The sequence below is a fragment of the Felis catus genome, chromosome E3 (assembly GCF_018350175.1).
Source record: "Felis catus isolate Fca126 chromosome E3, F.catus_Fca126_mat1.0, whole genome shotgun sequence".
Lineage (NCBI taxonomy): Eukaryota > Metazoa > Chordata > Mammalia > Carnivora > Felidae > Felis > Felis catus.
Genome location: NC_058383.1, coordinates 9,978,110 through 9,991,678, shown reverse-complemented (window position 1 = coordinate 9,991,678; position 13,569 = coordinate 9,978,110). Strand labels below are relative to the sequence as shown.

Here is a 13,569-nt window from a genome sequence, read left to right as displayed (position 1 = left end):
CTGAAGCTGGGGCTCCGTCTGTTCTCAGGGTGTGTGGCCCTGAGGCCGGTCCGGGTGTCCACCATCTGTGGCTGGGCCCTCCTCTCCCCCGTGTGCGCGGGGACCAGTCCTCCCGGCAGGGTCACCAGGAGAGGAAGAGGTAGGGGAGCTCTGCCCAGGAGGGGCCCAGCACGCTGTCAACGTCCCTGCTAGCAACGAGGTTGGCTACAAAGAGGGTCTCGTGTAAGTCAGTGCCCTGGAGAGCCGGGGCGAGCTGACCCTCCATGGCTGAAGCAATAATGCCCGGGCTGTGTGTCCGGGCCAGGCCGGATAAGGTTCTAGGCAGCGGAATCTACACTCTCCTGACGCGCCTGTTCCCTTCCGTCCGCAGCCCGGACACCTGGGCACATCACCCGAAGCCCTGGTCTGAGGCCCCCACCTCCACTCCACAGAGCGGATCTCCCACCGCCCAGCACTGCTTTTGGCACAGTCCAGGTACGTGGCCACCTTGCCTGCCCTTGGCCTCGGCTGACCCTCACCACCTTGCCAGCCTGGGGCGGGCACGAGGGGGACGGAATGACAGGAGAGGGCAGGATTGCGATTTAGAATCACCCCCGCCCTGCATAAACCCACCAGACCCCATGATGAATCGAACTTCACAAAGGACCAGGAGGGTAAAGACACAGAGTCCCTGAGGAGCATGCTGCTGGGCTGGAGAGACAGGAGTCTAGACGGTGCTGACCCTGGGGTGAATCTGAGTTGGGGGGGGGACCCCACAACCGGAAGCAGCTAACTCTGTGAGGGTTTAAGAATAAAATGCAAGAAAAACGAGAAGAAACGGCTCATTAGTCACCTAAAATAAGTGTAGTCTTAGGTTTCTTTGCGGGGAAGAGGATGTCTGGCGTGAGTTTTTAAAGCTAACTGGGAGTTTCTCGGGCTGTTGGGTGGCAGTGGGGACAGGAAAAGGGAGCAGGTGCAAAGACCTGGAGGGCTGAAAGAATGTGGCCTGTTCTGGAAACAGTGAGTTCCATGTGTTTGTTAGTGACAGCGACAGAAAGGCAGTAGCCACTTCAACAACATAGAAGCTTCTCTCCCCACCCTCCCCGCCTCCCTTCTCATGGGAAAGTCCAGAGGGAGGCAGTCACCGCTAACTTGGTGGCTCAGTTCCATGAATTCCTCAGGGACCCAGGCTCTTTCCAGCTCACCACACATCCCTGGAATGCAGGTTTTGACCTCTTGGCCCAAGATGGCAGTTAGAGTCCCGGCCATCACACCCACATTCCAGGCAGCGGCATGGAGGAAGAGGTGAAGAAAAAAGGGGGGGAATATACATGCCAGTGTGCTGAAGGAAGGCTTTCAGAAGCTGACAGGTGACAGTTTATAACCTGTTGGCCAGCACGTGGTTTGTAACCACCCTAGCCACAAGGACAGCCAAGAGATTATTCTGGGTGGCTGCATATCCAGCTAAAACTCAGGGGTTCAAATGCCACGGAAGAAGGGGAAGGAGGTATCAAGGGACAACCAGAGGTCTCTGTCTCTCTCCTTTGGCATGGCTGGATCCAGCTGTGGGGTCGGGGGACTAGAGAGGCGGGGAAGGTGGACCCCTGCCCCACGGGCGAGGGGCTGGCCCCAAGTGTGAAGCAAGAGAGCGAACCGCTCAGACCTATTCTGGGGGGCAGTGACGTCAGCAGTGTGAGGGCTGTGTTAGTGTGGGGACGGGCAGGGGGTATCCTGTGTGTCTGCTCAGATGACTGATGAGGCTCCCTTCTAGTGGCCTTTCATAGAGGAAAACAAACCCCATCTTTCTCAGAACCACCCCTTCCACCCTCCTCTTCCCTCCCAGAGAGGGTGGCCTGGATGCAGAGGGAGCGAGGGATGAAGGGGCCAGCCTTCCGCTGGCCTGGGGCCCGTGCTGGCACCTGCTGGGGTCTGCCGGCCTCCAGGATCCGGGCCTGGCTTGCATCCCCTCCCACCCTTAGCTGAGGTGGCACCGTGGCCACCACAGATGTCTCTGTGGCTGACGGCTGGCTTTTAACCCTGGGACTCGTCCTGCAGGACCCACTCGGAGGGGCCTTGGAGAGCTCTGTGTCCAGGCTACCCCTGCCTGACCATGCTGGCCATCGTGTCCACTTTGATGTGGCTCAGTCCAAGGGGTTTCCTCCACAGTCCCAATGGCAAGAGAACCCCGCCCCTGGTTCCCCTCTCCACTTATCCAGAAGCCCAGGTGGGGACATGCAATGTCGTCACTTGCTTTCCCACGAATCCCAGGTGCAGGAAGTGGGGGTCCCCGCCCCGCCCTCCTTCTTCTTGTCTGGATTGTTTTTCTCATCATAAACACTATGGCCCAGTGTCGTTCTCCAAGCCTGGACCTTGGTCAGTTACAGCGGAAGGTGCTGGCATTAAGTTCATTCCTTTTCAAGATGGCACAGTTGTGTGGTTGGATGCTAGACATCCTCCCCGTCTCCTCTTCCTCTTTGCATGGCCTTTCCCAGGACGTAGCTCAGAACTGCAGAAGAGCAGAGCATATGAATAACGAAGCAGTTCCCTCCACCTCCCACCAACGAAGCAGGAGCCGGAAGGCTCTGGATGGAGCTGAGGTGGGGGGGGTGCCGTGGGGGGGGGGGGGATTCTGCGACATCTGTCCCTTCTGCCGCCCCTTGCCCTAGAGCATCTCCATGATCCCGTCTCATCGTCCAGGGCAGATCGGGAAGCTAGTTCATGAGATTATCAGTTAGCGATGGTCACTCCCTTCCCCACCGCCCCCCTCCATGGCAGGAGCATTAGGTTGGGCTCGGCCGTGACACGCCCCAGCCAGCCCCTCCTTGTCCACAGAGGTTGAGGGACGTGTGGAGCCAGTCCTGGACCCGACTTGGAGCCAAGTCCAGCCGCCCAGCAGAATGAACAAGAAATAAATGCTTGTTGGTTCAAGCTTCTGGGTCTTCAAGCAGCTTGGTACACAGCATTATTGTGGCAATAGCCGACTGTCATTCTTAGGTGACCTCTGGGGCCCCTTGTAGCTCTTAGTATCTGTGACGGGACTAATCCTGGCCTTCTGTGAAAGGTTTGGATGCTGCGCTGAATGACCACGAAGGAACTGAGTGACCCAGGAGCTCACTGAGAAGCAGCCCTCCCTGCCTTCTTCCCGGCAGAGCAGAGGTGGGGTCCACAGATCAGTGTGGCCCCTGTGCCCCCCGCCCCATGACCAGGGTTTCTCAGAGGATGAGAATGATGTCAGACGCAGGCTGCCTGCCCTGAATATCTCCCTGTCCCTCTGGCCTGGGCTGAATCTCACAAACATCAATCTAGAAGGTATGCATCTTTGTGCCCATTTCAGAAGAAATTGCGGGACTTCCTAAGACCACGGAGCTGATCAGGGAATAGCTCAGCCGGTGCTCCCGAGACTAGATTTTTCCATGATGAAGCACTGCCTGCCCTTCTGGGAGCTGAAGGCAGGGAGCAGGGCAGGGACCAGTCGGGGCCCAGAAAGGCCCCTCAGGCACCCTCTCTGTCTGGCCTCCTACTTTCCGGGAAGGGACTCTGGTCAGAGGGGCACATCTTCAAGGAGGGGCCGTGTGTTTCTCAGGCCTGCCTCCCTCTTGCCTGGAACCCTCTCTCCTTCCTGTTACCCAGACTGGCCCTTGGAGGCAGCGTGAACCCCAAATTCAAGGCCTCTCTCCTCTTTCCCTCATCAAAGCCAGCACCCAGACAGCTGTCACTCCTGAAAGCATGTGAGGCCCTGATGAGCGAGGAGAGCTGAGCCACCACAGGAGGAGGGAGGGCATTCTGAGGAGGCCACACGTGGACACGACCCAGTGAGGCTGGGAGGGAGGCAGGAGGGAGGCCACCCAGGACAGGGCCCGAGCTTCCTCTCCAAGCAAACACGAGTGTGGGGCCAGGTGTATTTATAACATAGCCCTGAAGGGGACCAGGCCTCACATAAATCATGCTATTTCCTTGGCAGGAGTAAAAATAGCCCCATGGCATCCTGCACATGCTTGTGCATGGAACAGAGCTGGCCGGCCAGGCCCCCCCACCCCCAGGCCCCGCCCTCTGGTCATGCCTCATTTGACCATCCGGACAGAGTTTCCACCTCCTCCTCCCCACCACGCACCAGGCTTGCTGCCTGCCCCTGGTCTCCACAGGAGGGGGTGCAGGGAGGGTCCCCCGCCGCAGCTCTGTCCCCCAGGCCGAGACCGCTGACTTTCGGGCTGGCTCGGGTCGGCTGCAGAGGGGCCAGTGCACATCCTTGGCCGAGTCAGGTTGGGGAAGAGTCAGAGCTGGGTAGTCGGTGAGGAATGAGGGTCGGGTGCGGTGAGGGGCCTGCTGCACCACCCGGGCCTCCCCGGCAACCAGGAACACAGAGAGGAAAGGAGGAACTTAAGGCGCCCTGGAAGCAGGGGTGGGGCTGGGGTGGGGATCCTCTGCCAGGGAGCCCCAAAGGGCGTCTGAGGCCTGCGTCGGAGGAATCTGGGGAGCTCCTCGCAATGGAGGTTCCGGGCCCTGGACTCCCAGGAGTGGGGCCAGAAGTGCGTTTTAAGCAAGGCCCCCACGGTCTTAGGCCTGCTGTCTCTGCTGGCGGCCCAGGCCTCCCCTGGTGCACGACCCCCCCCCCCCCCACCGCCACCGCCCCCGGCACAGGGCTGGAGCTCTGGGAGGTGCTAGACTGGGCAGGGTCCAGGCTCTCTCCTCGCCCCCCTCCCTTCCACCTCCTCCCTTCGGGCAGGCCAATGTGCCAGTTCTCTCTGGGTCAGCAGCAGCAGGGAAAAAGTGACCGGCTGGAAAAGTGACCTATTTGAGGCAAGATCACACCCCACCAGTGTCCAGGCCTCTCTCTGGGAAATCCACGCCTGGCGAGAGGTTGGGGAGAGGCAGCTCCCTGGGGGCTGAAGCGCTCGGGCCAGGTCTGGGAGGAGCCGAAGTGGGTAAGGGCCTGCTTGAGCTATTCACAATCACCTGCAGGGTGGACTTTCCCAGGCGGCAGTACCCCTGGAGCTGGGATTTGAACCTGGGTCTCTGGCCACCACCCACAGTCTAGGTCATGGTGGAAAACCCCAGATTCTTCCTTGTGTCCAAGCTCAGTGTTATTGCACAGCAGCCTTCGGTGTCTGTCTCTCGTGATGGCTAGGACATGAGCGTCGGGCACAGTGCCCTCCCTGCCCACTCACTGGGCTCTGCCTCTCTGGGGCAGCCTCCGCCCGCAGAACCTCACCCTGCCCCAGGTTCTTGCTTTGGAGAGACTCGCAGGCACTTCGTTCATCTAATTAGCCTTGGGCAGTGGTTCTGGCCACACCACGCCCTGGGAGATCTCGGAGGGGTCAGTCTTCTCTGAGTCTCCTTTGTACACTCAGCACATATTCAGCAGTCTCCGCCCACCAGCATCACAGTGGGGACTTGCTCGTTCATTCTACAGATGGTTACGGGGTACCTCCTATAGGGAAGGCAGTCTTCCAGGGCTGGGGCTCCGGCGTAGGCGAGACAGGACAGGTCCCTGTCTGCATGGGGCTTGCCCTCTGGGGAGTCTTATAGTGTGACGGTGGCAGAGTTGACAGCAGAGACTTTAGAACCAACTGGGTTCGAAGTCTGGCTCTCTTCACTAGCTGTGTGACCTTGGACAAAACGCCGAACCTCTCGGTGCTTCCGTTTCTCCAGCTGTGAACTGACGGTAATGGAGGTACGGGCTTTGCTGTTGCGGGGGGGGGGGGGGATTGAATGAGTTAATGGCACGGGATACAGAATGTCGGCTACCCTCACTGTCAGTGCCTGACCTGAGGCCCTCCCGGGAGTCTTGGGAGGGTTATGACACGGTACTGGGACACCAAATCGCGGAGTGCCATCATTTAGACTACGACAGCCCCACCAATCTTTCCCTCTGAGGAATTCAAAGGGAACGGCTCTTGCCTTTTCCTCTCGGGCCACAGCCTCCTGAAGGGCAGCAAACCTCGGTTCCTCGATTCCTCAGGCACGGAGACGGAGGCAGCGGCCGAAGCCAGGTACCCCCCCTTCTCCCCGACTCGGCTTGGTGCCTGTCTTTCCTTCTACACAATCTGTCCGCCAGGAAGAAATCTCAGCACTACTCCGATAACACCGTTTTGGGGCCTTGCACCGGCTTTGCCAAAAAAGGAGACCCGCCCCCTCCCCAAAGCCCAGTCCTGAGGGGAACCGAGGGGAACCGCAGTCACACAGCCCATGCCCCTTTGTGCGGGGGGAGGAGAGGGCTGACCCCCTCTCCCCCCTCCCCCGCGCACTGGGGGAGCGGCTCCCCCCCCCCCCCCCGCCCAGGGGAAAGCAGGTAAGGTGATGCGGTCTAGTTAACAATCCTGCCTGGATGGCTGGCTCTCTTTCCTGGCAAATTGGCGGGAGCTCTATGTGGATCCGGAAGGAAGAAAAAGAGACAACTGAAAATCCTGGGAAGTCTAGTCATCGGGGTTATTGGAGTAAAAGGCCAAATAGTATTAAAATCGAACCACCTGAGAATATATTAAGAAAACCTTGGGACATATTAACAGTAGCACTGAGGCTACCAGTGTGCCACAGTCTAAATGACTTGCGGATGTTAACGCCATGATTACTACAACTCTCGAGTGAGGTCAGGGCTACCGGACTGTTATTTACCCCTGCGTTTCAGTGCAGCAGTGGCTCTCAAAGTGGGATGGCCGGATCACTTTTCCGTGGGAACTAGAAATGGGAATTCTCTGTCGCCACCCCAGAGCTGCTGAATCAGAAACTCAGGAGGAGAGCTGCTCCGTATGTTAAAGTTCTGTTTTGTTTTGAGAGAAAGAGAGCTCGAGTCGGGGAGGGGCAGAGTCAGGGAGAGGGAGAGAATCCCAAGCAGGCCCTGCACAGTCAGCGCGGAGCCCTAGGCAGGGCTCAGTCTCACGAAACCTGGGAGATCATGACCTGGGCCGAAACCAAGAGTCAGACTGCTCAACTGACTGAGCCGCCCAGGAGCCCCGGGACTCTGTATTTTAATAAGCCTTCTGGGTAATTCCAATGTGCGCTCCAGCGTGAGAACCACTAAGCTAGATTTGCTGTGGCAACAAAAACTCTACTCGCAGTGACTTAAAACAGCAAAGGAATATTTCTCCCTCACGCTGCTTGTCGGCCAGGGGTGGGAGGGGGACTGTGCTCATCACAGCACTCAGGCACCCTTTGGAAATGGTCTTAAAGGCATACAACAAATGAAGAAATGGGGCGCCCGGGGGGGCTCAGGTGTTAAGCATCTGACTTCGACTCAGGTCACGATCTCACGGTTCATGAGTCCCTCATCAGGTGAGCTTGAGCCCTGCTTTGGGTAAGCCTCTCTTCTCTCTCTCCCTCTCTCTTTGTGTCTTTGCCCCTCACTCACTTGCACCTCCCCTCTCTCAAACAAAACAAAACAAAACAAAGCAAAACAAAACAAAACAAAACAAAACAAAACAAAACAAAATAAACGAAGAAGAAACGTTTATTCAAATCTACCGAGGGTTGGTAGGAACAGTGAGGGTCTGTGGGATTTGAACCAAGACTCCCCCAGCCCCACCTCTAGCTCCTCAAGATGATAATTCCACTCCAGACTGGGGCGGCCCAGAACGGAGAAGTCCTTTTCCCTCCAGCTCCCAGTCAAGAGGGCTGTTCTCCCCGAAGGGGCAGGACAGCAGCACTTTTCAGCTCTGGAATCCCTTCTGCCCAGACCCCACTCTGCCGTGAGCATGAGACCATGGAGAATCTTAGGCCCCGATCCCCTTGCCTTGGCTTGTGAGGCAGAGGTTCCATCGCGGGAGAGGACAACCAGGAAGACCCGAGGCTGCTGCCTTTCCCCTCTACTGAGCCCTGGGCCCCTGAGGCAGACTTGTCTCTCAGAGGGAAGCATACCCTTGTCCTGTCTCCAGAGAGTCACGGCACAGAGACTGCACCTACAGGAAGAGGCAGACTGTGGGACAGACGGCTCCAGATCTCTTCCCAAAGGAACGGACTTATTTACAACAGAGCGTGAAGAAGCTGGGGCCCAGCAGTGCTCTCAAAAACAGTGGGGGCTGCGGTACAACGCCGTTGGAAGGAAGTGAGCAAATTCATTAGAGATACAGACTAAACTGTAGGCAGAGAGGATCAGGGAGAGAGACGACCAGAAAGAGCTCTCCTGGGGTCAGAACAAATCTCAAACACTGACCTCGGGAACTATCCAATGAGCTCAAATTTGATTGGATCAGCGTGAGACCAATTTATGCCATAGCACATTGTTGAAAATAATATTGTATAATTACAGCGATTAGTGGAGCTTAATGTACGGGTGGAATCAGAGGAAGAGACAGTCAAGGAGAAGTCTGCTGAGACCACGGCCGTTCTGGCGTAACTGTGGGCACGCCTATGGTTAGGCCTCCTCGGAAGCAACATCAGAGGCTACACACGGAGAAGGAGAGAGGGTGGGATAAATAATCCTTTCAGCCACTATATATATAATTTTTTTTTAACGTTTATTATTGAGAGACAGAGAGACACAGAGCGTGAGCAGGGGAGGGGTAGAGAGAGAGGGAGACACAGAATCCGAAGCGGGCTCCAGGCTCCGAGCCCGAGCCCGACGCGGGGCTCGAACTCACGAACTGCAAGATCATGACCTGAGCCGAAGTCGGTCACTCAACCGACTGAGCCACCCAGGCGCCCCTCAGTCATTACATATATAAACAAGCAAATAACAATAACGGGACCCAGGGGAGGGGGGACCACACTGAGTCCCTACAGTATATTATCTGAAATCGAATGTCTATAACCTACAATTATCCAGGTTGCAACAACAACAAAAAAAAATATGAGACATTCAAAGAAACAGAAAAGTTAGGGCACCTGAGTGGTTCAGTGTGACCCTTGATATTGGCTCAGGTCATGATCTCACGGTTCATGAGACTGAACCCCGTGTCAGCTCTGTGCTGACAGCATGGAGCCTGCTTGGGATTCTCTCTCCCCCTCTCCCTCTCTCTCTCTCAAAATAAATACATACTTAAAAAAAAAAGACACAGAAAAGTATGACTCACATACCAGGAAAAAAATCAGGTAACAGAAACAGCCTATGAGAGTGACCAGGTATTGGATCTAAAACCCCTCAAAGTAGCCATTTTATAAATTCTTACTTTTTGATTTTTATTTATTTTTTATTTGAGAGAGAGAGAGAGCACAAGCAGGGGAGGAGCAAAGGGAGAGAGAGACAGAATCTTTTTTTTTTTTTTAATTTTTAACGTTTATTCATTTTCGAGAGACAGAGACAGAGTGCAAGTGGGGGAGGGGCAGACAGAGAGGGAGACACAGAATCCGAAACAGGCTCCAGGCTCTGAGCTCTGAGCTGTCCACACAGAGCCCGACGTGGGGCTCGAACTCACAGACCGCGAGATCATGACCAGAGCCGAAGTCGGACGCTTTACAGACTGAGCCACCCAGGCGCCCCGAGAGACAGAATCTTAAGCAGGCTCCACACTCAGTGCAGAGCCCGGCATGAGGCTTGATCCCATGATCCTGGGATCGTGACCTGAGCTGAAATCAAGAGTCGGATGCTCAACTGACTGAGCCACCCAGGCGCCCCAAAGTAGCCATTATAAACATATTCAAAAAAACTAAGGGAAACTACGACAAGAGAAGTAAAAGGAGATGTGATGATTAAGTTGCAGCAAATTGAGAATATCAATAAAGAGATGGAAATTATACAAGAAATCAAATGGATATTCTCGAGTTAAAAATTACAGTCATTAAAGTGAAAAATTCACTAGAAGAAATGAGCAGAACAAATATTCAAAGAAATAACGGCTGAGAAATTCCCAAACTAATTGAAAAAACATTAATCTACACATCCAGGGACCTCAACAAATTCCAAATAGTATAAACACAAACAGACCCACACACTGACACATCATAGTGTAAATGCCGAAAGCCAAAGACAAGAGAAAGTCTTGAAAACAGCAAGAGGAAAACAGCTGGTCACTTACAAGGGAACATCACTAAGATAGATTATTTCTCATTAGACACGATGGGGCCAGAAGGTGCTGGGGTAACATATTTAAAATTCTCGGGGCGCCTGGGTGGCGCAGTCGGTTGAGCGTCCGACTTCAGCCAGGTCACGATCTCGCAGTCCGTGAGTTCGAGCCCCGCGTCGGGCTCTGGGCTGATGGCTCAGAGCCTGGAGCCTGTTTCCGATTCTGTGTCTCCCTCTCTCTCTGCCCCTCCCCCGTTCATGCTCTGTCTCTCTCTGTCCCAAAAATAAGTAAACTTTAAAAAAAAAATTCTCAAAGAAAAAAAAAACCTGTCAACCAAGAAGCTTATATTCAGCAAAGCTATCTTTCGAAAATCAAGAAAAAATGAAGACATTCCCAAATAAACAAAAACTGAGGTAATTTGTTGCAACCAGACTGCCTTATAAGAAGTACTAAAAGAAGTTCTTCAGGCTGAGATCAAGTGATCCCAAAACAAGTGACAGGATTCACAGAAGGGGAAAAAAAATAGCCACAGGTAATTATGTAACTCTAAAAGGCAATATAAATGCACATTGCTTCTTATTTCTCTAAACTGATTTAAAAAGCAATAGCATAAAACAACATGCATATAATGTATTGTTGAGCCTATAACATATAGAAATGTAATGGGTTTTTGTTGTTGTTTTGACTTGTTTTTTTGGCTAACAACAGCACAGAAGAGACGAGTGGAAGCAAAGCTAAGGAAATGAGACAGTAATGTGAATCCACAGGAACAAGTTAAGAGATCCAGAACAATATTGTTAAGTCATAGATTGGAAGGCTTATTATTAAATTAGCCTAAAGATTCAGTGCAACTCCCATAAAAATTATGACTGCTTTTTTTCCCTACCAGAAATGAGCAGGCTGATCCTAAAATTATGTGGAAATACAAGGCACCCAGAATAGCCAAAACAATCTTCAAAAAATTTTTTAAAAAGGTTGGGGAACTCAAACTTCCTGTTTACAAGATTTACTACAAAGCAAAGTAGTCAAGACAGGGTGGTACTAACATAAGGATAGATATATAAATCAGTAAAATAGAATTGAGAGTCTAGGAAAAAACCCATGTGTCTATGGTCACTGATTTTTTTTACAAAGGTGCCAAGACTATCCAATAGGGAAAGAATGGTCTCTTCAACAAAGGGTTCCTGGGACAACTGGAGAGCCACATGCAAAGTGAAGTTGGCTCCTGGTCTCACACCATATAAAAAAATCAACTCAAAATTGATCAAAGATATGAGAGCCAAAACTATAAACCTCTTAGAAGAAAACATAGGGATGCATCTTCATGACCTTGACCAGGCACGTTTCTTGGATATGTTACCAAAAGCATGAGCAACAGAGTAAGAATATAGAAAATTAGACTTTGTCAAACTTAAAAAAAAAAAAATTGTGCCTCAGAAGTCACTATCAAGGAAGTGAAAGGAAATTAACAGAATGTTAGAAATTTTTGCAAATCATGTATCTGAAAAGGGAGTTGTATCTATACTGTATAAAGAACACTTGCAACTCAACAATAAAAAGACAAACAACCCAATTTAAAAATGAACAAAGGATCTGAATAAACCTTTCTCTCAAGAAGATATACGAATGGCCAAAAAGCACATGAAAACATGTCCAACATCATTAGGCATTAGGGAAATGCAAATGAAATCCACAAGATACCACTTCATACCCTTAGGATGACTATAATCAAACAGTCAGATAATAACAAGTGTTGGTGAGGATGTGGAGAAATCAGAACCTTCATGCACAGGTGGTGGGAATATAAAATGATACAGTTGCTTTGAGGAAACCACCTGGCAATTCTTTAAACAGTTTAACATTCAGTTACCATATGATTTGGCAATTCTACTACTAGATATACATCCAAGACAAATGAAAACATACATCCACAGAACTACTTGTATATGAATATTTATAGCAGAATTATTCATAGTAGCCAAAAGATGGAAACAAACCAAATGTTCATCAACTGATGGGTGGATAAACAATATTTGGTGGTTCCATACAAGGAGATAAAAAGGATGGGGCACCTGGGTGGCTCAGTCAGTTAAGTGTCCCACTTTGGCTCAGGTCACGATCTCATGGTTTGTGAGTTCGAGCCCCGCATCAGGCTCTGTGCTGACAGCTTGGAGCCTGGAGCCTGCTTCAGATTCTGTCTCCTTCTTTCTCTGCCCCTCCCCTGCTCACGCGCTGTCTCTGTCTCTCAATAATAAATAAACATTAATTTTTTTTTTTTTTTAATTTTTTTTTTTTTCAACGTTTATTTATTTTTGGGACAGAGAGAGACAGAGCATGAACGGGGGAGGGGCAGAGAGAGAGGGAGACACAGAATCGGAAACAGGCTCCAGGCTCTGAGCCATCAGCCCAGAGCCTGACGCGGGGCTCGAACTCACGGACCGCGAGATCGTGACCTGGCTGAAGTCGGCCGCTTAACCGACTGCGCCACCCAGGCGCCCCAACATTAATTTTTTTTTAAAAAAGCCAAGGAGATAAAAAGGCAAGAAGTACTCATATATGCTATAACATGGATGGACATTGAAAACATTTTGCTTAATGAAAGAATCCAGTCACAGAAGGCCACATATTATATGATACTATTTATATGAAATGTTCAATATAGATACATCTTTAGAAAACACCAAGTAGACTAGTTTTGGCATAAGTCTGGGAGAGATGGGAGACGTTACACGGTTATAATTGTTTTGGAGGTGTTGAAAAGTTCTAAAGTTGACTGTGGTGATGATTGTACATTATCTGTTAATGTACTAAAAAATACTGAATTGTACACTTTAAATCGTATGTTTTGTGAACTCTATCTGGACAAAGTTGTTTTATGATGCAATTCCTAATAAGATTTTTAAAGTTTTTTTTTTTTTTTGTATGAGATTCTCAGTATACAGAACAGATAGAAATGATATTTTATTAGTATAATTATAGTGTCAAATTCATTTACTTTTTAATTTTTTTAACATTTATTTTATTTTTGAGAGAGAGAGACAGAGACAGAGAGACAGAGACACAGACAGAGCACGAGCGGGGGAGGGGCAAAGAGAAGACACGGAATTGGAAGGAGGCTCCAGGCTCTGAGCTGTCAGCACAGAGCCTGATGTGGGGCTCAAACCCATGAACCGTGAGATCATGACCTGAGCCGAAGTTGGACGCTTAACCAACTGAGCCACCCAGGCGCCCCATTTACTTTTTAACAATAGCAATCATTTATTAAATTCAGTTTAGTCATAAATTTTGCTTTGGTGATTGCAAATGTGTAAGCATTTGGTTTAAAATTCATTTGAAGGTTGCGTGGGTGGCTTAGTCGGTTAAGCGCTTGACTCTTGATTTCGGCTCAGGTCATGATCTTGTGGTTTGTGGGTTCAAGCCCCATGTCGGGCTCTGCACTGACAGTGCGGAGCCTGTTTGAGATTCTCTCTCTCCGTCTCTCTCTGCCCCTCCCCTGCTTATGCTCTCTCTTTCTCTCTGAAAATAAATGAACTTTAAAAGCCATTTGAGTAGGCATGTTGTTCTTCTGTAAACAGCTAAAAATGTTTTTAAAAGTAAATGTGTCAAGCATTCAGAAAAAAAAGTTCAGAAATTATATAACCAACAGCTAATACAA

The 13,569-nt window shown here is 50.9% G+C and overlaps 1 protein-coding gene across 1 annotated transcript in view; it reads right to left on the bottom strand.

Annotated features, from left to right (window-relative positions):
• The window catches only part of FKBP6 (FKBP prolyl isomerase family member 6 (inactive)), a 71,286-nt gene that overhangs the window by 8,963 nt on the left and 48,754 nt on the right, over window positions 1-13,569 (bottom strand). The gene's annotated exons all lie outside the window — the stretch shown is intronic.